This window comes from Myotis myotis, unplaced genomic scaffold (assembly GCF_014108235.1).
Source record: "Myotis myotis isolate mMyoMyo1 unplaced genomic scaffold, mMyoMyo1.p scaffold_m19_p_19, whole genome shotgun sequence".
In the NCBI taxonomy this organism is placed as follows: Eukaryota; Metazoa; Chordata; class Mammalia; order Chiroptera; family Vespertilionidae; genus Myotis; species Myotis myotis.
In genome coordinates, this window is record NW_023416323.1 from 22,571,347 (window position 1) to 22,599,306 (window position 27,960).

Sequence of the window (27,960 nt, forward strand, 5' to 3'; positions counted from 1 at the left end):
ACTCCCTAAAGATTTAATTACAGATTATAATCAAAGAGGTAAGATCCAGAATAGGCAGTGTGGCAAAGACGGGTTAGGTCTTTACTCAACTGCTTCCCTCTTCTTGAACAACCTCAATTCTTGCCCATGGAATGGGGTGGATACGCTGCTTCCAGGCCCGGCCCACAGAACACCCCACATGGCTTTGTGCTTTTTCTTCTTTCTCCTCTGCTGGGCCTGGACAAGAGGGTAGTGATGATATGAGAGGTCCTAGGGGGATGGACAGTGAAGCTCCTGGATGGCTAAAGTCTATGTCCCTGCAATGACCCACAATAGGCTGTAACCAACCCTATAAATAAATCCCACTTCCCCCTGTCCTACCCCCACCCTCCAGTAACTACCAGTCTCAATCTGTTCTCTGTATCTATATGCTTTTTCTTTTTTTCATTTAAAAATTTTTAATGTTTTTTATTGATGTTCAGAGAGAGTAAGGGAGAGAAACATCAATGATGAGAGCAAATCATTGATCGGCTGCCACTGGGGACCAAGCCCACAACCTGGCATGTGCCCTGACTGGGAATCAAACCGTGACCTCCTGGTTCATATGTCGAAGCTCAACCACTGAGCCACAATGGTTGGACTATTTTAATTTTTATGTTTCTACACATAAGGCATATAATACAGAGTTTGTCTTTCTCTTAATATATTAAATCCTTGGTATATTCCAGTTATCATATCTATATTAGTATATTAAGGATTAAATGTTAAGTCACTGAAATTTTGGGGTTACGTTACATGAACCAGCTTAGTCTGACTGATAAAAGGAACAAAGAACAAGTTCCATTTGCTGATCTCAGCCAAGATAGGAAAGCATGTGGCACCCAAATCAGGAGTGATCCCACAGGGAGCGCCAATGGGCAGAGCAGCAGAGAGGCTGAGGTCCTTACAGAGCGCCTCTCAGACTCTCTAGGGGACCTGAATGGGGATAAAAGAAGGGGGAGAAGCATGAACGAATATGATGAAGCTGGAAGGAGAGAAACGTGCAGATGAGACCAAGGCAGCAGATGCATTTTGTGGCATATGTTCCCTGTGACCAGAGCCTGGAGCAACCGGCATCAGGCAGTCACCCTCCCTCTCCTGCTTCAGTCCACATGGGGGGAAACTTTTTAGCAAAGGCTGCGGGCAAACATGGGAAAGGACCCAGAAGCAAGAGGCTCTGCTTTGTGGCGCTGGGGTGTTTCAAAAACATCCCAGGTGATTCTGATGTGTTGTGAGTTGAGAAGCACTGCTGGCAAGGGAACTGATTCCAAAGCACATGCTCTTTCTTTATGGAGTACAGTTCTAACATGAGTGGCTCAGACTGCCCTGAATGTCACACTTAAGACGCCTAAAGAAAAGAAAATGCTGTCTTTTCCTGCCTTGGGCAACATGTTGTCAGTCCCATGGCTAAATAGCATATGACCTTAAACATCTATAATAATAAAAGTGTAATATGCTAATTAGACCGGACATCCTTCCAGATGACCTTCTGGACAAAGCTGGGGCTGCAAGGGAAGCTCGGGTGCCTGCCGGTGGCCGGAGGGAAGCCTGGGTCACGGATGCCAGAGGGAAGCCGGTGCCGGCAGCCGGGGGCAGGACTACTCTTGCACGAATTTCATGCATTGGGCCTCTAGTTTCCATATAAAAAGAATAATTATTATCACTACACAGATTTTTTTTTTTAAATATAGGAATTAACAAGTAAATGTAAATAGTATTATACTGTACTAGTATTTAAAACCTGAATGAGAAGGAGGTGGAGGGTTAGAAAGAATTCATTCTTTTCATTATGGAAAAATACTCCCCCTACCTCCCCGAATAGACATAGTGCATGTAAAGTTAAGGCTACTGTAGAAAGCATAATGGAATATACATTACTTATGGCCCTTGCCAACGGTGAGACACAAAGCAAGTGCTACTCAAATCAGGAACCAGGGTTTTCGGAGATGTGAGGCTATCTACAAGTGATCACTGATATACCACCTCGATTGCATAGACTAGTAAGGGGCAGGAGCTGGCAACTGCAAATCCCAAGCCTAAAGAGGGCCCTCCTGGCACACTGACCAGCGGTCCTGGTGGCCTTTCAGCTGCTGGGGACCAGCTCTGGGTTTCATTCCGAGAATAGGCTGGGGGTGAGGAGGAGAGGGATATACTTCTCTTTTGGTTAGGACCAAATTAATTTTGATGCAGTTTTGTGGCTCCTGTTTAAACAGCTGTTTATTCTTATTCCCTAAGAAATTGTCTCATGTGCATTTGGAGGCAGCCACTTGGACTCCACTTGTATAATCGACTTGGTGAACAGCCCTAAACCGTGGAAGAGACAAAGAAGCGGGGACCTGAGGAAATTTATAGCGTAACCCAAGCTCTCGGGATCATAAAACTCGGGTGTTTTCTTTTATATGGTCAGAGCCTCACATTCAATTCAAGGGTCAAGAATTTAAGACACGGGCAGGGTTCCTAGGACAAATACGGTGGTCTGAAACCCTAAACATCTGGCTCTATTTCTCAAAGGCACATTATACTATAGGATCCCGAGGCAGATTGGCTGGTTCCTAAGGACTTTTCCAGAACAATAGTGTCATTTTAGAAAAGGAAAGAGAAAGGGAAAAAAAATTGCAATTTTTAAAACATAAAGTTATAAGTTTCTTTTCGTTTTGGTGTTATTGTTTAAATGGATATGGCTACAGGCAAACAAAATTTCTTGAGAGAAGAAAGAAAATAATTTACAAAGAGCTATATACCTGTCATGCTCAGATTATTAAGATTCTCTCTGTCTCATACATGCACATAATCTTCAAGTCTATCAGACAAATCACAGTGGGCCTATAGTCTTACTGGTGGGGTCTAAAAGAAACACATCAATTTTCAAACACTAACAATTTTAAATTAGGACAAGAAGGAATATTGTTAGTGAGACCGAGAAGCAAGAGGGAGGCATTTCAACTTGCAGAATAACAATACGATTAAATTGAAATCGTTGTTTTCTGAACACAGTCATTTTATAAAATGTACAGTAACGCTTTTATATGTAAATTATCTAAACTCAAAAAACCTTTCACTTTAAATTGAATTGAGACTAGCTTAAAGTAGAACACTTTGGTGAAAACGTGCTTAAAATGACTAAAACAGCAAAGTGAAACAAATAATATTTTGAAGAAAAATACTGCAAATAAATGATAGGATTTTCTATCTCTTTTTTTTTTGTCTATGTGTTTTGTTTTTGATTGATGCATGTTATACTTAGAGAAACAGATAAAACCCTGCCCGCAAATTCATTTTCACTTGCTGCTGCTTAAAGCTAAGTGATATTTCCCATTTGCCCATTATCGATGTTACTAATACATTTCAGAGTGGGCAGGCACATATGAAAAGATTATGAGCCAGCATACAATAGGACAAACAGACCTATTTGAATAAAGATGCTTATTTCAAAATGCGCCTTCAATGTGTCCAGGGGCCTTGTCCCCCCCCTTTTTAAAAATCTTATTTAAAATTCTCCTCCCTTTTCTTAATTAACAACACACGTGTCTCCCATTTATCAGCATTTCATCTTGGCACCCTTCCTTGAGTGGCTGTGAGAACATCTGTAGACTTTTTCAGTGCACATGTGACTATCCTCCCCAATGAGACCATGTACTCTTTAAAGGAATGCTTGATATCTTTTGATTTGTGTTCTTTTCCCTAATCCAGCCCCACCTGACAGAAGATTTAGCAAACTGTGGTCTCACAGGATTGAATGAGCAGGGATGGTGAATGAGATTACCAGCAGAAGTCCCCCCAGAATAACCTCCCACCACAATCACTCCCATTGAGTGGATGGCTGGGTGCCAGGCACCCTGCTTAACACAGGACGTGCACCGACTGCTGCTGTGACCATGGCACAGACTAGAAAATGGGCTTTGAGAGGAAAGTGATCACCCACAACCCCTTGGATGTGCTGGATGGGAATTGTGCTCGTCTATTCACCCCTTCAACACTACTGCTTGCTACAGTGCCTGGAACCTTACAGATTAATAACAGCAACAAAAAGAATGAAGTGTTAGTTCAAGTTATTTCCAAAGAGCCCTGGATGCTGTTTTCCCAGGGTCATGTCATGAGCTGGTGCCACCCAACCCACCTCCCTCTCTCTCTTTATCTCTCTCTCTTCTCTGCTGTATGAATTCCTTTATCCATTCCCCCCCTATATTAACCAATACAACAATCCCTGGCATATATTAAGGAATCATTCAGTCTTTGTCACCTAAATAACTACTTCTGTTTAAAAAAAAATTCTTGGAGCAACTGGGAGTTTCCTAAGCCATATATTTAATTCATCCAGAGTACGGAGAGAAGCACAGAATGTATCAATATGTATATTAATTAATTGATTAATTAATATTGCGATAAGTGGTTAAACATTATGCTTTCCATTCATGAATGGAACACAGGAGAACCTTCATATCTAGTTACAAAATTTGACTCCAATTCAGAAATGGCTAAAAAAAAAAAGTATTACATTCATTTAACTCCCAACACTGTAAAAACCCAATGATAACTCCTGAGCCTGTCTCTCTCATTTTCTTGGCACCACAATAATTCTTTTATGATAGCATCCAGTTAGAATACCTTATAAAATTTTCTCTTAACATGGAAATGCATATGGTCTCTGTGGTACAACAGCTGCAGAACTACATAATTGTTTACAAATGTGCAAAATAAGTACCCAAACCAATAAAAAATAATAACTTGGGCATCTATAAAGAAGAGATACTATAAACATGCAATGGCCCATACTTTCTCTACAAATAACTGTTAAGGCAAAAATACAACCACCAAAACCCCTTATTTCAAATCCCCTTCTATAAAGCAAATAGCATTGGCAGTCTGGCAGGCTAATACCACTGTGCTTTCCCAAGCAAAAATGCTTCTCTATTAACATTTATCATTTAAGGTGCCATTAAAGTAACTGCAGTAAAAGTGGATCCATTTACAATAAGCACTTGGTGTTCAGTCCACTATGTTGTGTGTAGGTTTCAAACCACCACACAGCTTCCCCCCATGGTCACAGATGTGGGAAGGACAGAGAGGAAAATACAAGTATGAAGCCATGGTGAGGAGAAAGGAGAGCTATATGGATCCTTCCAAATATGTCTCCATCTACTGTCCATCATAATCCTCTGCTAGATCCACCAGAGCCCAACCCAAAGGAATTATGCATTGGCTATTCCAAAGTACAATGAAGTCTTGTCCCTCGGGGCTTCTGTCTGGAATACTCCTCTTCCCTCCCACTTCATCTCCAACTCCTATCCACTCATCAAAACCCAACTATCCCATCTCCCAGAAAATCTTCCTTGCCCAATATGAGAGCAAATCATATCCCTCATAACAGCACCTCCAAACCCACTATTATATCAGTTCATGCACAAAATACACAATTATTGATCACATACCAAGAGTCAAGCACTGTCCAAAAGGTACTGGGATGCACAAGGAACTTATTGTCAATAAATTAATTAATAGTATGGTATCAGGTAAAATTATATTTTATTATTTCAAAGATATTTTCAGGTTCCATATTTATTGCAATGATCATGCTATCTCCCACAGTAGACTATATATCTCCTGTATCCCTATAGTCATAGGGTTTCTCAACTTAGCAATGTCTATTTAATTGGTTTAAATTAAATTTTAAAAACATTAACTATTAGCATAGTCTGGTTCAAGCACCAGGCCTGAGGATAAATAGATTTATACAAAACACCTCTGCCCTCAATGCCTGAACAACTTTGGCAATGATCATTATTTTCATGTGATAAAACCACTTAACCACTCATGCTTTTGTACTTTTCAGAGCAAACGTACTTCCTGTCATCGTCACAACAAAAAGTGTTATGGGCCCCATTTTACAGCTGAGAACACCAAGACATTTCCCATCCCCTGGTCCTGGAAAGAGGCAGGATATGTCTCTTTTGAAAGTGAAAATAAGAGAATCAACATGAAGCTGCTGAAGCCAGGTAAAGAAAGGCTGACTGAGAAATAATTGCTCACAAGAAGGGTGAAGGTTGATCGGGAGGAGAAACTCAGGCTGCAGACCAAGAAGGCCTTTGGCAATGGTTAGCCAGCATTTAAAGAAAGGCCTGTGGTTTGATAAAGGACACTCTCCTTTGTGGTCCATACCATGTCCCACGGAGTTGCTCCCATGGATTCCAGCTAGCACAGGTCACAGATGATTTCGGGTCCAAAGGGCAGCTGCTAAAGGAGATGCTCTCCCCTTTCTGAGGGAGCTTTGTTCTTGATTTGAATTCATTTAAGTGGCGTGTGCACAGAGGGAATGTGTAAGATATGTTTACGGAATGACTGTGATCAATACTCATGTGTTTATAAGTGAAAGTGTGTGTGCAGCAGGCTTCGAGGAGGCTCCGGTGTGCTCACGCTTTAACGTTGATCAATACTCCTAGTCAATCACTAACAGGGGAATCAGAACGAATATTTATATTCAAACCGTGCAGGGCCCCCTTATGGAAGGTTCTTTCATTTGGTCTGTCTGTCGCAAACACATTTATCAGACGATACTATACGGGGACTGGACTATAAAAACACATTTTTAAGCGTTAAGGTTTATCATCCCGTCATCTGTTCAGACTTTAATCACCAAGATCTTTGGGGCTGGTCTTTCAAACTATTATTCCTGAACAGCTGTATGCTCTAAAATTGATAGTCTTCTTAGTTGATGGGTCCACAAAAAAAATTGTTAAATATTCAACACAGCTCTGAATGTCTGCAGCTATTTAGTGTTAAAATTTCCCTCCAAAGCACTTGTAACAGTCTCATACGAGCAACCTGCTCCTATTTGTTGAAGCAATTATTCAGCCAGGCTACCACTGGATAAGCCCCAGAAATGGTAAATTTCTTCGAAAGGGATAGTGATATATTTTAAAATGTATATACATCCACATCACTTTGAATATTACAAACAATTTACATGAACACTGCAGGTTTCACAATATAGTTGCTTCTCTATCATGCACAGGCCAGACTAGCAAGAAAAAAAGCCAGACGCTTAGAATCTTTGCCTAATTTAGCTGGCTTTAACGAAACTCATTTGCAATATTCTCCTATTATGACTTGGACCGTCTGCTTTCTAAAATTCCTGTTGTGTGGTCATTAGGCCCCAAAATCAGGCATAGGCACACAGATAAGTTACTTGTGGTCCAGATGCCAGTAAATGAACAAGCAGAAAATAGAATTGTGCAGAGAGATGAGAAATACACACAACCCAAGGTCCCTTAGCTTTAACTGCATCAACAGAATGGGTGAGCTGTCATCTACCAGGTGTGGGCAACACAGAGGAGTAACACGGAAAGGCATGGCGGGGTGGGTGTGCACGGGGGGCCCACACAGAGGCCAGAGGTGGCCATTCCATGGCTGGAACGGGCTGCTTCCCCACGCAAGTCTCCCGGCAGTTAATTGTGTGTGCAATCTGTTGACTCTCAAGGCCATTCTGGAAATGAGTCCCCAGCCACCCCAAATGCACAGGCCATTGGGTAGAAAACATGTTTTCAGGGCTCCAGGTGGGAAAGACGAGCAAGTCAATGGGGGAAACCCCCCCCCCCCCCCCCCCAGCAAAGTCACTGCCAGGGAAAGAAACACATGAAATAGCATAAAATAAACAACTGCTCCTCGCCCTGGCTGGCTTTGGAACCAGAGGCCTGACACAGAGCAAATTCTGTGTGAACCAACAAGTGCAGATGGCACAGTGGTTTGTCCTTATCCCTCCTGACCAGGCCCAAACCCGAAGGACACAACGGGTCCTTCACTCGAGAGGCTCCCAGCAGAGCCGCAGGGACAGGCAAGTGGTTCGGGAGATGTTCTAACGAAGAAAAGCCTGTACACAGTCTTTATCAGATGAGAGGGCTGTGGCAGAGATGAATGGAATCCCTTTGCAATATCCATAGCTCACCAAGGTGGACCCTGACAAGGCTGACGATTTCCAGCAGGCTGGGCCCGCTCCCCGAGCCCCCGCCCCAGCGTGGCTGAGAATCCCTGGGCTTTCCCTCTGCCAGACACCAACAGCTTCTCTCTGTGATCACTGCTTAGCCTAAATGAGTTAATCTCGTTTTCCAGATGAATTGCTATTTTGTCTCCCGCAGGCTGTGATTACAGGATAAAAGTATTGTGTTAACAGGAGGGCTGGGGGCCCTTCAGTGCTGCATTCCACGCCAGTTCCCACCCTCACCTTTCCCTCCCCTTTCTATTTTTAATGGCATTGAAAGAATGGGAAGAATAGTAGGGACCTGGGAACTGACTGCGCAGGGCGATAAACCTTTCAGATGAATTATGTCATCTCATAAGAGGTCAGAGGGCCAATTTATCTTCATGTTTTGAAACACAGTTTATGATCCTGACAAAATTTAAAACACATCTAGGGCAAAATACACGTGTAAACGACACTGAGTTTTCAACTCTCGCCTTTTTTTTGAATTGCTCTTGAAACACATCAGTCAGCAAACAGGTCTGTGCTGAGGGTGTGCTCTGCGGAAAGTCTTTGCTGGGTCCTGTGGCAGATTTTTTTAATGGCCAACACCTGGGTTCTCCCCCAAGGAGCTGTCTGCCTCTATGACTGATTGTAAACACCATTTTTCTTTATAATTAAAAAAGTTACTTTGGAGAATAGATAATAATAAATGCCCTTGGAGGCAGAGGTCGTGGTTCTAATCTACCTTTATTAGCTGTAAGGTGTTGAGCAAGTTGCTTAACCTCTCTGGGTCCAGTTGTCTCATCTGGGAAGGGGTGATTACTCCCACTTTCAAGATGGTTGTAAGGTGTTGTAGTAACATACTAGGTACCAAAAGCTTTTAGCAGGTTTAATAAGGAGTAACTTCAAAAATTATTTCCCAAGGTAGATACTGAGTCATAGAATGATCTCAAGACGGTGGTAGCAAGGATAAGAAACAAAAGGATGTCATAGGGAGCAGCCAGATCTAGCAAATAAAAACACAGGACGCACAGTTAAATTCTAATGCCAGACAAGCAACAAATAATTTCTTAGTATAAGTATATTCCATACAATTTTTTTTCAGAATACATATGTCCCAAATATCTCATGGGCTATTCTTATACTAAGAAATGATTTGTTATTTATCTGAACTCCAAAAATAATTGGATGTCCTATATATTATCTGGCAAGGCTAGCTTTAGGAGTAGAAGTCGAAAAACCAAGACTGAGTCTTACTTACTAGCTAGTAGTATGTGATGGGGAAAGATAACATAATTCTCTGAGCCTCAGTTTCCTCATCCATGAATGAAACTAACTGCAGAAATAATACCTGCCTAGTTTACATGGTTGTAGTGAGAATCAAATAATGTACGTCAGCATGTTTTGTAAGCCGTAAAGTATCATTCCTTTTCATGTCTGTGGTTTTGCTTGCTTGTTTATAGACACTTTAGAATAGACACTCACCTTAATGTGCACCTAATTTTACAGCAGAGCCTGATGAGGATGGGAAGGGGGGGTTTGTCCCTAAGTCTTCAGGTTATAGGGAGTGTTGGGGTATCTTCTTTATTCCCAGAAGGAAGTGGGGAGTCTCCTCCACTCCCTGTGCACACCCACTGCAGCACCTGCAGGGCCCTGTGTCCTCTCGAACCCACACTGCCAGGTTTCGGAGGAGAGTGCCTTCTCAAGGATGGTCTCAGGCCCCTGAAGTCTGAATTGGGTGCTTCCCAGTGAGAGGTGTCCCAGATTCCCACACAGTAGCAGCTGAGAATAAGCAACTTCTATATTCATTATCCTCCCGGTGTGTGTGTGTGTGTGTGTGTGTGTGTGTGTGTGTGTGTGTGTGTGTTTGAGATGGTAATAGTAATCTGCGGATGCTGAGTACTCCGGGCTGCAAACTCCCGATGTGTTCTGAGCATTGTCTCCAGCATTTAGACCACGTTGGTGCACGTCCTGGTGTGACCACACCCTGGCTCTCTAACCTCAGGCAAGCACTTAATGTCCTTGAACAGTCAGTTTACACAACAGGGATAAGGAGAGCCCATAAGACTTGTAGGGAACAATATTTAAGATCATCTATATAAAAGCATTATCTCACTTGGTACACAATTAGTATGAAGAAACTATCAATCTTTTTTTTAATGTAGGTAAACACACTAACCAACAAATTCCTAAATTATTTCAGGTAATTAACATAGAGTGGCCTTATATTCCCACATACTTCTCAATCAACAAATACAACAGAGCACCAAGTAGGGAATATGGGAGGAGGTCCTCCAGCCTGAAACACGGGCGCACCACTGACTGGAGCACCCTGGCCCGCCTCTCCCACTCCGCTCCCGACTCACGGGCTTCCCATGCCAACATTCCGGAGAGAAGGAAGCGGCAGCAGGTAGCCCATGGAGATGTGTCCAGTGCCGAGTGGGTGTGTGTAAAAGACGTATGTGATGCTGTAGGTGAGGAGGCACAGACACACACACCTTGCTGATGTTTCATACACTGCACACCGATTTTCAAATTTTGGGGGGTTTTACACAAATGTTGGGGGGAAATATAGATTCTGCATGCAGGTTTAGTCTGACTACAGTGCTTTTTAAGATATCTGTGGAATGCTTTAGTCCTCAAATGAGTACTATTATGAAAGGGGCAAGGGGTGGGGACAGGGTGAGAAGAGAAACTTAAGCCCCTTAACATTTAGACCAGGGGTCCTCAAACTACGGCCCACGGGCCACATGCAAATACAAATATTGTATTTGTTCCCGTTTTGTTTTTTTACTTCAAAATAAGATATGTGCAGTGTGCATAGGAATTTGTTCATAGTTTTTTTTTAAACTATAGTCCTGCCCTCCAACGGTCTGAGGGACAGTGAACTGGCCCCCTGTTTAAAAAGTTTGAGGACCCCTGATTTAGACTATTTGAATGACCAGAATCAACACTGCAGCAAGGCTCTAGTGACAAACCAGTAGGTCAATTATGCAAACAATTTATTCTTCCTTTTCTTTACTAAAAACATCATCACCCCAGAAGTTTAGAGACAGGAAAGGAGGGAGAGAAGGGAAATAACATCAATGCTAGGGAGAAACATCTATAGGTTGCCTCCTGCTCTTGCCCCGACCAGGGATCAAACCCACAACCTAGTTATGTGCCCTGACCAGGAACTGAACCCACAACTTTTTGCTGTACCGAATGATGCTTCAACAAACTGAGCCACATGGCCAGGGCAATACTTTGTTCCTGAAAGGAAACAAGCTTATCTTCTGTGTAAACTATCCAATAGTTTACATGGGATATGTTCTTTTTGGTTCTACTGGATAACTGATTCACTTCCCAAGGCAGTTTGTATCTAAGTCAGTTGCAAGGGTAGGGCCAGGGGCCAGGAAGAACCTTCTGAGAAGGCGAGGATCACATCAGCACCATGTGTGAACAGGGATCACAAAGGACATGTCAGGTTTGAGAAAGGATGGCCAAGAGGGTCCTCCCTCTCCTGGATGAATATCCAGTGCTTTCAAAATTGGACAGACAGACACCTATTTCTCAGGCATATGGGACCAAGTACCAAGCCAGAGAGTTGCTTGGGAGATGCTGAGTTCTCCTGATCCTCCCCTGCAGCTCCTTTCTAGTTGACAAATGAAAAGATTCAGAAAGAAAAATAAAGATTGAAAAGGAGACAAGTGAGGGTCCAGAGAAGGTTACAGATGGAGCCCTTGACTATACCAGTAGAGAGAAAGGAAGGTGAGATGGAATCACGACGGGCTCAGGCGCCTCCAAAGACGAGGTTGTTAGAGAAAATGCCTAATCAACAGCAGAGGCAGAAAATGGCCCCAGAAGCTTTAGCCTGGCACTGGAAAGCAATAATAAATGTGTCTAAGGGTGTGTGTGTGTGTGTGTATTAAAGGCAAAAAGCTGGCCCTGATTATCTGAAAAATAATATAGGGTCGAAATGAGGAAAAACTAGCCAAAGAAGACACATATGTATCTAAGGTATTTTCCTTTTTGATAACATTATTAAACATGGAGTTTGAACAAATGGAAATGTGTTAAAATGCATTTGTGTAAACAAGGTATGATTGTATTTATGATCAAATATGGGTAAATTCAATCCCCCAAACCCTTCCATTTCTGACTGCAGACAAAGTATATACCACTAGATGTAAGCTTCTTGAGAATACCTATCTTAGTCATTGCTGTATCCACAGCATCTAAATCATGCTCCATACTAAACAAATGTTATTTTGTGAATGAATAAATGAATGCCTATAGGTACCAAGTCAGATTCCTTAATTAAGATACACTACTACCACCTGGTGGCAAAGTAGCAAAATTGCAGGAATAGGGTTTTTTCATGTTCTAGTTTTTAATGTAAGTGCTCACAAAAGCAACATATAAATGGCATTTTACAAAGTCAGCAAATGTAAAGAATCAAAAGCAAGAAAGTCCCCCCCACAAAAAAAATTAAGCTGTGTTTTTTTTGGTGATCCCAAACAATATCAGCTTTTTCCAGTTCTTTCCTGTTACTTTATTTATTTACACAAAATCCTCCTAGATTTTGTAGTCTACACACTGCAGGTTCAGAGCAGAGCCAGAGTTGGGTTCTCCCATTAGCTTAGCAAGTGCTGAAGGGGGAGGAGGAGCTTGATTGACAACTGACAAACTGATGACAGAACAAAGGCAGAACCTCCACTCAGGAACACTGCCCATTTTCAAAGCCACATTTGCCTTCCCTTTTCATATTCTCTCAGAAGAAGACCTTTTGACTCTTTGTGCTTTGCTTTGTTTTGTTTTGTTTTTCACATAGACCATGTTGTCAGCTAGGTCCGGAAGCTACAATGAATATAAAGTACTGGGCAGGACAAGGTTTGATAAATGTAAACAATATGCATAGAGAAAACCTCTCAGATGAAAAATCCACATACATTTTTAGCGGCCGTCAGACTGAATGCAAATGGCTTTGGAAAATGTAAGTGGTTGGTTTTTTAATATCAAAGAAAATCACAGCCTTTCTCTCTAACACCAAAAACACTGCTGCACTAAAAAGGAATAAGTAACTAAATAACCCAGGCAGCAGATTTTCCGTACCCCAAAGCCATTGCCTTTGCCCAACCTTAGAGGTCATGTGGTACTTCTAGAAATGTCAAATGAGGGGTAGGGTCAGAGAACCAGGGCTGTTGCTATTTTTTTAAGGCTCCCTCTTTAAAAACAAGGGCACTTCGTGTTTTAGAGGAAGAAGAAGCAATTAAAACAACAACAACAAAAATAAAAGAGTTGGCCCTGTTTAAAAATGAAGCACATAATGCAATGCTGTGGGGTTGCTGGGCCTCAGTTGTTTTCCAAATCAACGCGCTGGCAGTCTTGCCTGAAAGAAAGAAGTCAATAGAGAGAAAATAAATAGAGCATTTCTAGAACTCACCCAGCAGCTCGGAAAACTGTCTGCTTACTATTACACAGTTTTAACATGTCATAATCATTTTCACAGTAAAGATACCCTTCCTGCCGTTTAGACCAAGAATGCATGACTAATTTTAACCACTTGTGCAAAGTTCCTAATGGAAATTTCAAACAGCTTTTATGGATTAGAGTTCTGTAAACTGTATGGCGGGAACAGCAATAGATACCGAGTTGGGGTGCTCCTCACATCAACCCGTCAATGCCTAACGAGTTACTGAGTAATAGTGGGCAGTCACACTGTACTTATAAAAAATGTCTTCTTGGAGCTGCATGTATTATACATTATACAAATGAAAAATAAAACCAAGAATCATGGAGATGCAGACAAATGAGAAGGAAAGGTGGGCCTTGTGCTGGAGATGAGAAAACTCTAGAGCGCCCCCTACAGTGGTCTAACTAAGTTCAAATCAAAAACCATTTATTTGTTCCCATCTTATGGACAGAAACTGAAGTTCAGAGAGGTTAGATCACTGTCTGAGGGTAACACAGCTGCTTGTGGTTAAAAAGAAACTCCCAAACTGCCTAGCTGGCATGTCTCAGTGGTTGAACATAGACCTATGAGCCAGGAGGTCGAAGTTTTATTCCAGGTTAGGGCATATGCCCCAGTCGCCGGCTTGTCACCCTTGGGGGCATGCAGGAGACAGCTGATTGATCATTCTCATCATTGATGTTTCTATCTCTCTCTCCCTCTCCCTTCACCTCTGATATCAATAAAAATATATTAAAAAACAAACAAACAGCCCTGGCTGGTTTGGCTCAGTGGATGAAGTGCCGGCCTGCGGACTGAAGGGTCCCAGGTTTGATTCTGGTCAAGGGTATGTGCCTTGGTTGTGGGCACATCCCCAGTGGGGGTTGTGCAGGAGGCAGCTGATCGATGTTTCTCTCTCATCGATGTTTCTAAATCTCTATCCCTCTCCCTTTCTCTCTGTAAAAAAGCCAATAAAATATTAAAAAACACACACACAAAAACCCCCAACACTCCCAAACTGCCCCTTTCCACCACAGTGAGTAGATTGATGGTTGCACAACAATGTAAATGCACTTAATGCCAATAATTGTACATTTACAAAATAGTAAATTTATGGTATGCATAGTTTACCCCAATTTAAAATAAAAGTCAAGTTCACAAGCTCCTTGCCACTGAGATTGAGAAGAATAAAATGATTGTAGTTATATGTCTGTAGAGTATTCTGTTAAACCTGCCTCTTTGCCCACAACCATGCCAAAAATTCAGAGCATTAAAAAAATAAGGCAAATTCTTCCCTTTTAGGAAGTCAAAGTCAGTGGGATACTTGGAAACCTATTTTGGGTTTTCTTTCCCTGTTCCCCAATTTCAAGCATTTGGAGTTTCTGGGATTTTTTTAATCTCCTCTATGAAGATTCTAAGTTCTACTTGTCAGTAGTTTTCACAGGAGAGGAAAGGAGAAGCAGACCTGAGGACAGGTGGCAAACAAGGTGGATGGGCTGCCACAGTGATGACAGTAGCTATGACATAGGGTAGCTATGACACGGAGAGAAGGGACAGGCTCCAGGCTGGAAGGAGCAGGGAAGAGGGGAAGAAAAAAGTTGACATTTGTGTCCTCCTTTCCCCCTCCCAGTTCTTGAACCTCCCCTTGGTTAAAGCCCAAGTCCCTCCAGCCCCTAGCCCAATGCCCCATCCTCCGGGAAGCTTTCCCTGCTCCCACTAATCACTGCTGGATCCTATAATTCCAGAGATTGGCTTTTGAGACTCATTCCCTCAGGAAAAAGCAGCAAGTTCTCCTGTGTTGACTTACAAGGGAGGGTTTGGGGCAGGTGTTTGATGCTGAGATGTGGAGAGGCAGAAAGGTGCCTGCTGTTGCGAAGGCCTCAGGTCTCAACCCCAGTCCAGTCCCTTTCTCCTGCAGTGAGCACAGTGGGATTAAAAAAGGAGCAGCCCTCGCAGGTTTGGCTCAGAGGATAGTGCACATGCCCAGGTTGTGGGCTTGATCACCAGTAGAGGCGTGCAGGAAGCAGCCGACCAGTGATTCTCATCATTGATGTTTCTATCTCTCTCTCGCTCTTCTTTCCTCTCTGAAATAAAAAATATATATTTTTTTTTAAAAAAAAAAAAAAAAAAAAAAAAAGAAAACCCAGACCCATTAAGCAGTTACTGCCCCTGGCTCTGGTTGGGGCTCCTGCAGGAGGCAACCAATCCATGTGTCTCTCTCAGCATCTGTTTCTCTGTCTCTCCCCCTTCCTTCCACTCTCTCTAAAAATCAATGGAAAAATATCCGAGCTGAGAATTAAGAACAACAAGAAGCAGGGAGGAACACTGCCCCAAGTACTTCCCAACCCCAGAGACACCACTCATCTCTAAATACTAGTATGCTCGGAAAATGTGAACACACACAGAATTCCTGACAGAAGATGGTAAAGGGGGTAAAAATGCTTACAGAAGGAGACTTGACTTTGGGTGGTGAACACACAATACAATATACAGATGATGTATTATAGAATTACATACCTGAAACATATAATTTTATTAACCAATGTCACCTAAAAAATTCAATAAAATTTTTTAAAAAGGAAAAGACATTTTTAAAATCCAATTTCTCTTAGATCTTTCCATACCATTCTCAATTCCTTTTCTTTACCTTTAGCTTTCTACCTAGAGATTAAATCATTTCACCTGCTCCGCTGCCTACTAGCTCCGGGTTGTCAGGACCTTTCCCTTCCTGCTCTATCACTGGGAACACTGCCGTCACCGAGAGGAGCTCAAGCTGCAGCCCCAAGTGATGGCTCACATCAGATTCCATCTCATTCGGCCAGTGTCCTTAACCCAATTCTGAAGGGCCCTTAATATAACACCTTGGCTTACAATACACATCCCCTTTGTGTGCTTTCTTTAAGCTCTTCTCTTAGTTCCCAAGTTCCTCACGCAGAATAGAAGGAGATAGTGAGGGAGATGGGCGGAGAGATGAGGTGGAGGGTGAAGAATTGTGGAAAGGGATGGGTGAAGGGAGGTGGGGGCGAAATGGAAGGAAGCAGACCTGGGTTCAAATTTCAGACTCCAGAGGCCATGGCCAGTGTGACCATGAGGTGGCTGTGGCCAGGCTTACTGCAGGCCCAGAAATGCCACAAGAAGTACAACAGATAAGATGACGGTGGCACAGTGAGGGATGGCCCTGTCTGACAGAGGGGAGACACCTGAGTGCTGGCATAGCCCTGTCATAGTCCTTGAGGAAGGACATTTCTCTGTTGTAGGGACCACCCACACACTGCATCCTGTCTCCCTAGCCCCCTCTCTTCTCCAAGGCTAGGGCCGTCCTGGTTACCTTGTGATGATTGGGAGTGCCAACTGTGCAGGGAGGGGACAGTGGCACTCTCAGCTAAGCACCACTGTCTGAGATGTGCCTGCAAGTCAAATGACTCCATGTGAGATACGCCAATAATATTTTGTGATCTGGAGAGGCAAAATGTATACGAACAGAGTACAGAATTCCATCAAGTTCAAAGCTGATAAGGAGTTGGCCAGAAAATTACATAGAAGAGCCCAAGGAAATGCAAACAAACCTCAACTGAGTTAGATGCCATCTGGTGGAGGGTGCCGATGTCAGTGAGCAGAGAGAATAGTGATCTGTTCCCTTTAAGAAATAGAATCATTGATAATCAGAGTCTCTATAGTAAAGTGGTTGTCCTAGAAGTTCAGGAAAGCATGAGAAACAAGTTCACATCTGTGCCAGAAGCCTCCCTGGTTGTGAAGAAACCTGTGTATGCTGAGAAAGCACATGGAACATTTATTACATGGCAAGCTAACTCCAATATTGTTTGGTATAACACAAATGTTTCCCTTGTGCACAGATATGATTTAAACACAGGAAGACTTACTAGCATATCCTTCTTTAAAAATGAATAGGATTAGCACAGAGAGGTTAAATTACTTGCCAAAGGCCACACAGCTTGATATGGCAGAAACTAATTCTAAAGGCAGCCAAACTGCATTCAGTTAAATACAAAAGTATTATTTTCATATTAGAATTATACATAAAAATATTGAATAATCAAAATGGGAGAAATAATGCTACTGTATTGGTACATTTTCACATGGGTCATATGAATTTGTAATGTTTGAAGTTTGACCTTTGGGAGCAGGAGTTGGCACACTATGGACTATAAGTCAAGTCTGGCCTGCCATTTGTTTTTATAAATAAAGTTTTATTGAAACACGTCCAGGTCTATTCCTTTATGTATTACTGTCTATGGCTACTTTCATACAAAGGCAGAGTTAAATAGCTGGGGCAGAGACTATATGAACTACAAAACCAGAAATAGCTTCTACTTGACCCTTTACAGAAAATGTCTGTTGACCCCATTTGAAAAGTATAAATTAATCTTATAGTTTCCATTTTAAATGTGTAAATAGTAATCACTACAGAATTGTGATTGTAAGGTGAAATATGACTATATTTTAAAAAGTGTCACAACATTAAGAAAACTTAAGGTTCATTATATTTGAAATTATATATATTTGATAATATATACACACACACACACACACACTCACACAAATTACTTATATGACTGGGAAGTTTATCAGTAAAAGTACTTGAAAAGGAAAGTAAAATATTAAATGTACACATGCAGCTTACTATTTTAAAAGTCTTTACCTTGCCGAAACCGGTTTGGCTCAGTGGATAGAGCGTCAGCCTGCGGACTGAAGGGTCCCGGGTTCGATTCCGGTCAAGGGCATGTACCTGGGTTGCGGGCACATCCCCAGTGGGAGATGTGCAGGAGGCAGCTGATCGATGTTTCTCTCTCATCGATGTTTCTAACTTTCTATCTCTCTCCCTTCCTTTCTGTGAAAAATCAATAAAATATATTTAAAAAAATAAAATAAAAATAAAAAAAATAAAAGTCTTTACCTAAATGCATAAATGAGATAAACCTTATTCTAGAATGCCTAAAAAATGACTGCTAAAATTTGTCAGGCTTGTAAACAGAATGATAAGAATTGTAAAGTGAATTTGAAAGCCTAGAAAAGAGCTAGGACTTGAAATGTATAGAGTGAATGAAATGAATTTTAATTTTAAACATCTAGGTAAACCTTTGACACTCTCTTCTGCTGACAAAGGCCACCCTAAAGCCATCAAAAACCCCCATTAATAATCTAAATCTGCTCCTCCCTGCTTCTCAGTAGTAAATCTAGTGAGAGCACTCAAGAATCAAGCCCGTGTCTTCACAGTCACCTATGCCTGAATCCAGATCCAATCTGTGTTGTTTGACCTGGTTCAGATTGTGAATTTGAAAAAGGGGACCTTCCTATGCCAGAGAGAAAGCTCTGGGGAGGATGCCAATGTGAGAGATCATTTTAAATATGTGTGAATGTGTATGTGTATAATGATGACAATGATAACACCACTTTATTATTTCACATAGCATTTATAATTCATAAAGCCCTTTCAAACTCACTCTCACTCTCTTGATCTAGTAAAATAATGTAGCAACTCGGTGATTAGCATGAGCTTTGAAATGAAAGACCTGGAGTGATTCCTGCCTACCAGTAGCATGGCTCTGGGCAGATTGCATTTCATCTAGGTTTCCTCAATGCTAAATCAGGGTTAATAATAATACCTACTCCCTGGGTTATTGTCAGGATCAAGATGAAGAGTATCTGAAATGAGTGCTTAGCATGCCGCCTGGCAAGCAGTAATGGCAACAGAGACCTGAGCAGCTATCTCATGGCCAGAGGACCCCTGTGAGGTCAGAAAGACAGGCAGTATTATCCCCTTTGTGGAGGAAGCGGCAGGTTTAAAAGACCTGCGCATAGGCATGCAGCCCACAGGCAGTGGTGCCATATTTTTGATTCCAACTTTGCTCCCTGCCTGTCCTGCTGCAGCTCAAACTTGATCAAGCATCAGCAACAAGGGGAGGGCTTCTCACAGCAGAGGGCACTCCCTGACACAGAGGTTCTGATGCAGTAGTTCTGGAGTGGGGCTCAAGAACTTGCATCTTACGGAGGGACCTGCAGAGTATTATGCTAAGTGAAATAAACCAGTCAGAGAAAGATAAGTACCACATAATCTCACTTACATGTGGAATCTAATGAACAATATAAACTGAAGAACAAAACAGATCCAGAGACATTGAAACATGCAACAGACTGATGTATTTCAGAAGGGGGGGCGGTGGGGAGAATGGGAAGAAACTAAACTAAGAATTTATATGCATACTAGAGGCTCAGTGCATGACATTTGTGAACTGGGGGAGGAGGGGTCCCTCAGCCTGGCCTGCTCCCTCTCACAGTCCGGGACCCCTTGGCAGACATCCCCTGAGGGGTCCTTAGTGCTGTCATGCCATGAGCCTGACTTCTGGCTGAGTGGCGCTCCCCCTGTGGGAGCACACTGACCACCAAGGGGCAGTTCCTGCGTTGAGCATATGCTCCCTGGTGGTCAGTGCACGTCATAGCGACTGGTCATTCCACCATCTAGTCGATTTGCATATTAGGGTTTTATTATATAGGATATGCATAGTCCATGGACAAATAATAGTGCAGGAAGGCCTGAGAAGAAGATGGGAGTTGGGGGGGGGGGGGTGTAAGGTAGGGGAAAAGGACAATTGTAATACTTTGAACAATAAAGTTTAAAAAAATAATTTGCATTCCTAAGTTTTCTTAATAAAGACTAATTTTTTTCTGCTAAGAAAAGAAAATCAACCTTGTTTCAGAATCATACCTTTATACTATATTAGAGGCCCAGTGCATGACATTCATGCACTTGGGGGGGAGGTCCCCTCAGCCCGGCCTGAGCCCTCTCACAGTCCATGACCCCTTGGAGAATGTCTGCCTGTTGGCTTAGGCCCGCTCCCCGCTCCCCTATGGGAGTGCACTGACCACCAGGAGACAGCTCCTGTAGTGAGCGTCGCCCCCTCATGGTCAGCAAGCATCATAGCGACTGGTCATTCTGCTGTTTGGTTGATTTGCATATTAGCCTTTTATTATATAGGACTAGAGGCCTGGTGCACAAAAATTTGTGCACTCGGGGGCGGGGGGGGGGTCCCCTCAGCCCGGCCTGTGCCCTCTCACAGTCTGGGACCCCTTGGGAGATAGCGACCTGCTGGCTTAGGCCTGCTCCCGGGTGACAGAGGGCAGGCCCAATCCCTAGGTGCAGCCCCTGATCGGGCTCAGAGCAGGGCCAATTGGGGAGTTGGGGCACCACCCCCTGTCATACACAGAGCAGGGCGATCGGGAGGTTGTGATTCCACCCTCAGTCACGCTCAGGGTAGGGCCGATTGGGGGGTTGGGGCACTGCCCCCTGTCACTCACAGAGCAGGGCCCATCAGGGGGGTTGGGGCTCTGTACCCTGTCACGCACAGAGCAGGGCCAATCAGGGGGTTGGGGCACTGCCCCCTATCACCCACAGAGCAGGGCCGATCAGGGGGTTGGGGCGCCGCCACTCTCACACTCAAGGCAGGGCCGATGGGGAGGTTATGGCTCTACCCCGTCACACACACAGCAGGGCCCGGGGGTGGGGGGCGGTTGGGGCGCCGCACCCTGTCACACACAGAGCAGGGCCGATCAGGGGGTTGGGGCGCCGCACCCTGTCACACACAGAGCCGCAGGGCGATCAGGGGGTTTGGGCGCTGCCCCCGTCACGCTGATCCTGGTGCCGGGAGGCCTCGCGGCTCCGCTGATCCCGGTGCTGGGAGGCATAATACCCTTTTACTATATAGGGTAGAGGCCTGGTGCATGGGTGGGGGCTGGCTGGTTTGCCCTGAAGGGTGTCCTGGATCAGGGTGGGGGTCCCCACTGGGGTACCTGGCCAGCCTGGGTGAGGGGATGATGGCTGTTCGCAGCTGGTCACACACCCTTCAGGGTGGGGGTCCCCACTGGGGTGCCTGGCCAGTCTGGGTGAGGAGCTGAGGGCTGTTTTCAGGCTGGGGGTGACTGAAGCTTCCAACCGCTCCTTTTTTTCTTTTCTTTTTTTTTTTTATTCTGGGCCAGCTTTAGCTTTGAGGCTTGGCTCCAGCTCTTAGGCCTCCGCTGCTGAAAGAAGGTTTCTGGCCTTTGCTTACAATGTTGCGATCCTGCTGGCTGAAGCCCGGCAGGTTTCTGGGGTTTTGTTTAGCTTCTATGTTTGTTACATAGTTGCTCGCAGCTCAGAGGCCTGCAGCGGCAGGCAGGGAACATTGGAGTCCTATGTCACTGAAGCAAGCAAGCCTCATGTTAGTTTCAAGCTGCCTGGCTGCCGGCCGCCATCTTGGCTGGCAATTAATTTGCATATTGCCCTGATTAGCCAATGGGAAGGGTAGCGGTCGTACGCCAATTACCATGTTTCTCTTTTATTAGATAGGATTCCACGTCCTGCAACATTTTCCTACTAAAATAATAGAGTGTTTTATACTGTCATATTTTGTAATAGAATTGAACTAATACTTAAATTTAAAAGTACAAAAACAATTTGCAGCTCCAACAAGTTCCCAGGTGATACTGCTGCTGCTGGTTCGGGGACTCCGCTTTGAGAACCACTAGACTCAGTGCAGTGCTTGTGAAAAGTCGCACTAGCTCTTCCACAGAATATCGGTGCACGTTCCTGGGTCATTAAAATATTTGGCACCTGGTCAATGCTCAGTGGATGGCTTTATTTCATTTTATGATTTTACTTTGTTTTTGCCCTGGATTAATTCTATCTGGCTCTTGATTCTCTTGGCTAGCAACTTTGCCCTCATTTCCTGGATCCTTTCACGCACAGCCCCTCTGATTTAGAATATGCTGTTTTCTTTCCAGCTGTGACCTTGGCTGCTCTCCACAAAGACTGCCTTTCCAGCTTGGCTCTGCTATCTTGATCCAGCCCCCTGAACCCTCCTTGGCAGGCCATAGCCTCACAGGTGGGCCCTGAGTGGGGGTGGTACTATCTGATGCAGTCAGCTAACCCCCCATGGCCTACCTCTAGCATGAAAGACAAGCTGCTCTGATGGCAAATAAGGGCAGCAATGTGCCCCCCCGTCCCCCCCAAAATCATAGCATGCAGACATCACAGATATGGCAAGATGCACAGAAACTCACTCACTGACTGTCTGATTTCCTGTTTCCTACTTATGAAAGGAGGGGTGCCACAGAGAGAATTACAAAGAAGTGGGGGAGAAAAAGCTTTGCTCCCCAGAACTCAAAACATGTGAACGCCTGTGGATATAAATACTAGAATAATAACAATATTTTAAAAATGGAGCTTGTACTAGCAGGGCTTTCATAGCTTAACAGTATTTTGACAACAAATGTTCATATTTCATATGAAATTTATGAAACCTTTGTGCCTGTAATCCCATGAGCAGCAAACATGGTAAAAATGAAAGTAGCAAGCAGTCTAGATTAATAATGTTTTGCTTCATATTGGAAGAGCATTTGAAAGAAGAAGCTTGCTTTATCTATCCCTCGTTTTTATGGTCCTCGTATTGGAACAGACTGGGGCTTCTAAAATTGGCTGGGAAATATTCATAGATGTGTTATTAATTTATGGGAAACTGAAGGACCCACCTCAAGGTTTAAGTAGGCCATTTAGAAACAGCAAGGAGTAGGTGTGAGATACATAGCAGAATGCAGTGGGGAAAAAAAACAAAACTGGGGTGGGGTGACTCGGGGCTTAAATCAAGAGCAGGAACAGTACATTCAGTAAGCCATAATAGCTGATATTCTAATAAAGCGTTCTTATGAGAAAAAGCAATCTGTTCACGTATGAATTCTGCCATATGCTTCCATCTTTTCATGGTCTAGAAGACCATGTCAGTAATTTCCAGCACTTCCGTGGGCATGTGGGCTGCCTTTGCTGGTTAATGTGAATAAATGGGCTGGATTTACTGTTTTTCTAATGCTCAATATACACACCATGCAGGCTGCTCCCAGAAGCAAAGTGGAATTTATGGGTTTGCACTGAATTTCAAATGGATGCGGGAGCAAGCCACGGAAAGCGAGACTGACGTGTTGTCTAACATTTCTCCATGAAGGCTGCTCCCCTGACAAAGTGAAGGGTATTGTTTGAGGAGAGGGAGGAAAGGCCTCCCAAGGTTGTAGCTCTTCTGTAGCGTTGGCGGAACACTCAAAAGTTTGGCTGTAGCTTATACACAGGATCACGCTCACTTCAGCTCTCCAGGTGACCTCTTTGACCCCAGCCCCAAGCCCTGATCTTCCCATTTCTAAATTACATTTACATCCTCATGTTTTAATGCGGCTGCCTCCCTGCCAGCTAAGAAGAGTACATTTCTCAGATCAGTGAGCTCCAGTGACTGGGTCTAATATCACATGATCTAACTTTGCATACGTTAAACCACAACTTTGGACTAAAAAGAGAAAGGGTATTAGCAGCTTGACTGATAATTGACGGTAGTGAAGAGAAGAATGAAATCATACCTTCTACCACATCAGCATTTCTCAACCTCAGCATGACTGGCATTTGTAGATGGCTGTCTTTGTTTTAGGGGTTGTGCTGTGCATCATAGGACATTCAGCAACATCCCTGGCTTCTGCCTACTAGATGCCAGCACCTTCCCCACGCCTATCATATTGTGGCAAAAAAAAATGTCTCCAGTCACTGCCAAATGTCCCCAGGGGACCACATGGTCTGCAGTGCCCCAGAGGAGTGCCTGCCACCTGAAATTATCCTCTACGTCTATGGTAGCCCCCCTTTAACTGCAGTTTTTCATTCTGCTGTTTCAGTTACCTACAGCCAACTGTGGTCTGAAAATATTAAATGGAAAATTTCAGAAATAAACAATTCATAAGTTTTAAACTGTGTACCATTCTGAGTAGCCTGATGAAATCTCACAACATCTTGCTTTATCCCACTCCACTCTGAGATGTGAGTCATCCCTGGGTCCAAGCTGTATACACCCCCTGCCCATTCGTCACTTAGCAGCCTTCTCTGTGACCAGATCTATGGTCTTGGTATCACAGAGCTTGTGTTCAAGCAACCCTTATTTTACTTGATAATGGCCCTAAAGCGCAAGAGTAGTGTGATGCTGGCAATTCAGATACGCTAAAGAGAAGCAATAAAGTGCTTCCTTTAAGTGAAAAGATATGTATGTTTGTATGTATGTATGTATAAGAAAAAAACAACAACATAGTATGTATAGGGTTCAGTATTATCTGAAATTTCAAGTGTCCACTGGGGGTCTTGAAATGTATCCCCCATAGGTTAAGGGGGGAACTACTATATTCAGTTCCATGTACATGTTAAACAAAGATGAGGAGCCCTAGTTGTGGTAGCTCAGTTGGTTGGGTGTTGTCCACTGCCCCAAAGGTTTGCCCTTCGATTCCCAGTTAGGGCACATTCCCAGGTTGTTGGTTCAATCCCTGGTGGGGGTCTTGTAGGAGGCAGCCAATTGATGCTGTGCTCTCACATCGATATCCCTCCCCCTTCCTCTCCCTCAAAACAAACAACGCACACACACAAAATCCCCACCTCTTCTTTAAAAAACACACCAAACACAAGAAGATAAGTACCCACTGCAATATATACCTGTTACCCCAGTTGGGAAAAAGGGAAATTGGAAAACCAGAACTAAAACAGGGATATATGGTGGCTGACAGAGAAGGCAGCAAGTCTTTGCAATGAAACTTGCAAGTGATCATGGAAGTGGAGGAAAAATGAACTGGAATGTAGAGGGATACCCCTGTGGTATACCCAAGGATGTGTGTGTCTGGTGGGGGAGCCATGACAAAAACCTGGAGTGAGGGTCAAATAATTGCTTTTCAAGGTGCATATTATCTGCAACAAAGCAATATACATCTATAATGTCTCACTGAGCCTTCTGAGGAGACCTAAAAGGTTTCTGGTGAGCTCTGGATAACAAATAAAAATGAATAATATGATGTCCACATGGCTGGGCTTTTAAAGTCTTCTATAGACGTATCTCTCATAGCAAAGAAAATCCCTAGGGGTGGGGGTGGGGTGCTTAAAGTCTGATGTTCTATTGCTAAAAAATCATGCAACAGAAGCATTTTACTCAATAATATTTGTGTTTGTTTTGCTCTAAACAATATGGTTGATTTCCTGTGACTTCTGATAACCTCTACCAGGGGAAATGAGGGATACTCATACCCTAAGTTAAGAAGGATGAAATTAAGATGGTCTTCTTGGTTCATAAGGGTCATAAATAACGTATTTGTGGGGCTCCACTAGTGACCCATTGTGTCCTCAAGTGAAAGTTTCCTAAGACTGGGATGAGGGACTCAGGCATATGGTCCTATAGTTGAAGGGAAATAGCTATAAATCTACAAGTGTAGCATGTAAGAGTTTGTTAGATGTCTTAGAACCCACATGCAGGGGATCTTAATGACTAGATGTCAGGCTGGCATCACTCTATTGTGCTTCCTTGCAAAGTGAAGAATTGATGAAAACAAAGCTCCATAAAGGCAATCTGCCCTTTTGGTGAGGATTGCAGCTAAAGGCACCATGGTTTCCCCACATCCTTTAAGAAATTCTTTCAAATATTCCAAAAGTCTTGAAGGGAAAAGCTGTTGCTTCTCCTCCATTTGTGTTATAATTGAGAGCAAGATGGAGAAATGGACCATGAAAAGACCTGGGAGTTCTTTCAGGGCTCAAGATCAATTACAGGTTCTTCCTAGTCCATCAGTTTCTTCATCTACAGCCTGGGCGCTAATAACAACTCTCTCCTTCAGGGTTGCTGCAAGAATTAAGTGAGATGGTGCTTTTTAAAGCATCCAGTAGGCTAATTTCAAGTTTTCCTTTCTGTTGTCTTTGTCATGTGACAAAGCTATTTGCAAATGAAATGATTGCAAGTTTTTTGCAAAGAAGGAGCTAACAAACATCAGACATAGACATTCTACCAGGCAGCCTTGAATCTGGAATCACAGACAATAGACACATGGGGCCCCAGTGCATGTCTATCCCCCTATAGTACAAATACCAGGGGAAATACTCTGCTTTTGCCTTTATGAACTTCTAAAGCAATAAAGACTTGTATTCAAAGCACTCTTACTTTCAAAAAGAAGCCATTAATACATTTTATGAAGTCAGAACCCATTAGTGAAGATGTATCGAGTGTGTCTGCTCAGTGAGGATTATCAAAGGGGGTCTAGGAATGGCATTGGACATATAGATTGGGGACTGGTTTTACAAACGATAATGCCTGCAGAAGCCTGAACACAAAGGCTTTGGCTGCATGCAATATTCGAAAATACTCAAGTATTGACACAATGCTAAGAGACAGCATCAAGCCATCCAGGGTAGGCTGATGGGTGCTCTTGAAGTGTAGGCATATGCAATGCATCCTACTGTATGGTTTATACAGAATCACTGGCAGTGCTTAAATAATTCAGGCACTTAAGGGTAGAAGTGTATTCATACTTGCATCCTAGCTGTACTGGAAAATGCCTAGATGGAGGAGAAAAGACAAAGAACCAGGTAAGGTGTATCCTTTGAGTTTGGGACTATGAATATTTCGATATATGTGTCCTATTTCCATCAAAGGCGTTCATATCTCCATTCAACAAACATTTCTTAGGTGACTACCCTGTGCACTATATCTATGGTCCTGACCTGCTGAGAGTTGTCAGCATAGTGAGTGGGGTGTTTTAAAGAAAGAATTATTCTGACATTTGTTAAAATAGTACAAAAGACCTTATTTAGGAATATTTTCATAGGCGTTAAGACCATACCAATAGGGGAGAGAGATCAGACACAACTCCGAACACAATAAAGACTACAGGGAATTATAGCCATGAGTTGGGGAGAGGGGCAAGGAGGAGGGGCGTCATCAATGGATGAAAAATTTCTAAGAGGAGAGACACTGAGGGTAGGGGGGATTCTTGCTAAAACTGACTTAACAGGATTCTTGCTGCAGGCAGGCTTGGGAGATCAGATGTCAAGGGTAGAGGGGTTCTCTTTAAACTGACTTAGCAGGATTCTTGCTGAGACTGGGCTATGCAGACCTGACAAGGATGGGGCCAAGGTCAAGGCCTAATTGAGAACTGGCTCAGAGGAGCAGACTAAAGTTTGTTCAAGGAGAATCTGTGTCTGGGGCAGAAGGGAGGGCAGGCTTTGCCATAGGACACTATGGAAGTCAGCAAAGGTTTTTTAAAGAGACATGGTGCTCTGGGTGTCCAGAAGCATGAGAAGGAATTAGCAAAGAAAATGTTAGGCAGGTGACAGCATTGCACGTGCAAAGTACAGTTGCTGACCTTCCAGTAATTAGGTGTGGCTAGAGGAGGGTTTCTCAGTACCAACATATGGGAGCTGGATAGTCCTTTTTTTTTTTTTGAGGGGGGAGATGTGGGGGGCTGTTTTGTGCACTGTAGGATGGTGAGTAGCTTTACCTGGTCTCTATTTACTAGATGCCTGTATCACTCCTCCTCTCTCACCACTTCCCCAAATCCTGGCAACCAAAAACGCCTCCAGATATTGCCAAAGATGCCCTGGGATCACTGACTCTGGACCAGAAGGAGGGATATTTGGAGGGAGCAGATGGGGGAGGGGGGGGGTGGCTCGTAGTTTACCTCCCCCAGGCAGGCACAGGTGACAAGGTTTAAATGTATACAATGAAGGCAGAATCTT

General features: G+C 43.5%; 1 protein-coding gene and 1 long non-coding RNA gene across 2 annotated transcripts in view; both read right to left on the reverse strand.

Moving 5' to 3' along the window:
- Positions 1-27,960, reverse strand: part of WWOX (WW domain containing oxidoreductase) — a 930,714-nt gene that overhangs the window by 406,005 nt on the left and 496,749 nt on the right. The window lies entirely within an intron of this gene.
- Positions 1-27,960, reverse strand: part of LOC118674134 — a 49,395-nt gene that overhangs the window by 12,788 nt on the left and 8,647 nt on the right. Inside the window, exon 4 of the long non-coding RNA XR_004973577.1 lies at positions 16,970-17,040. This is a non-coding gene — a long non-coding RNA (uncharacterized LOC118674134). The remainder of the gene's footprint in view (positions 1-16,969; positions 17,041-27,960) is intronic.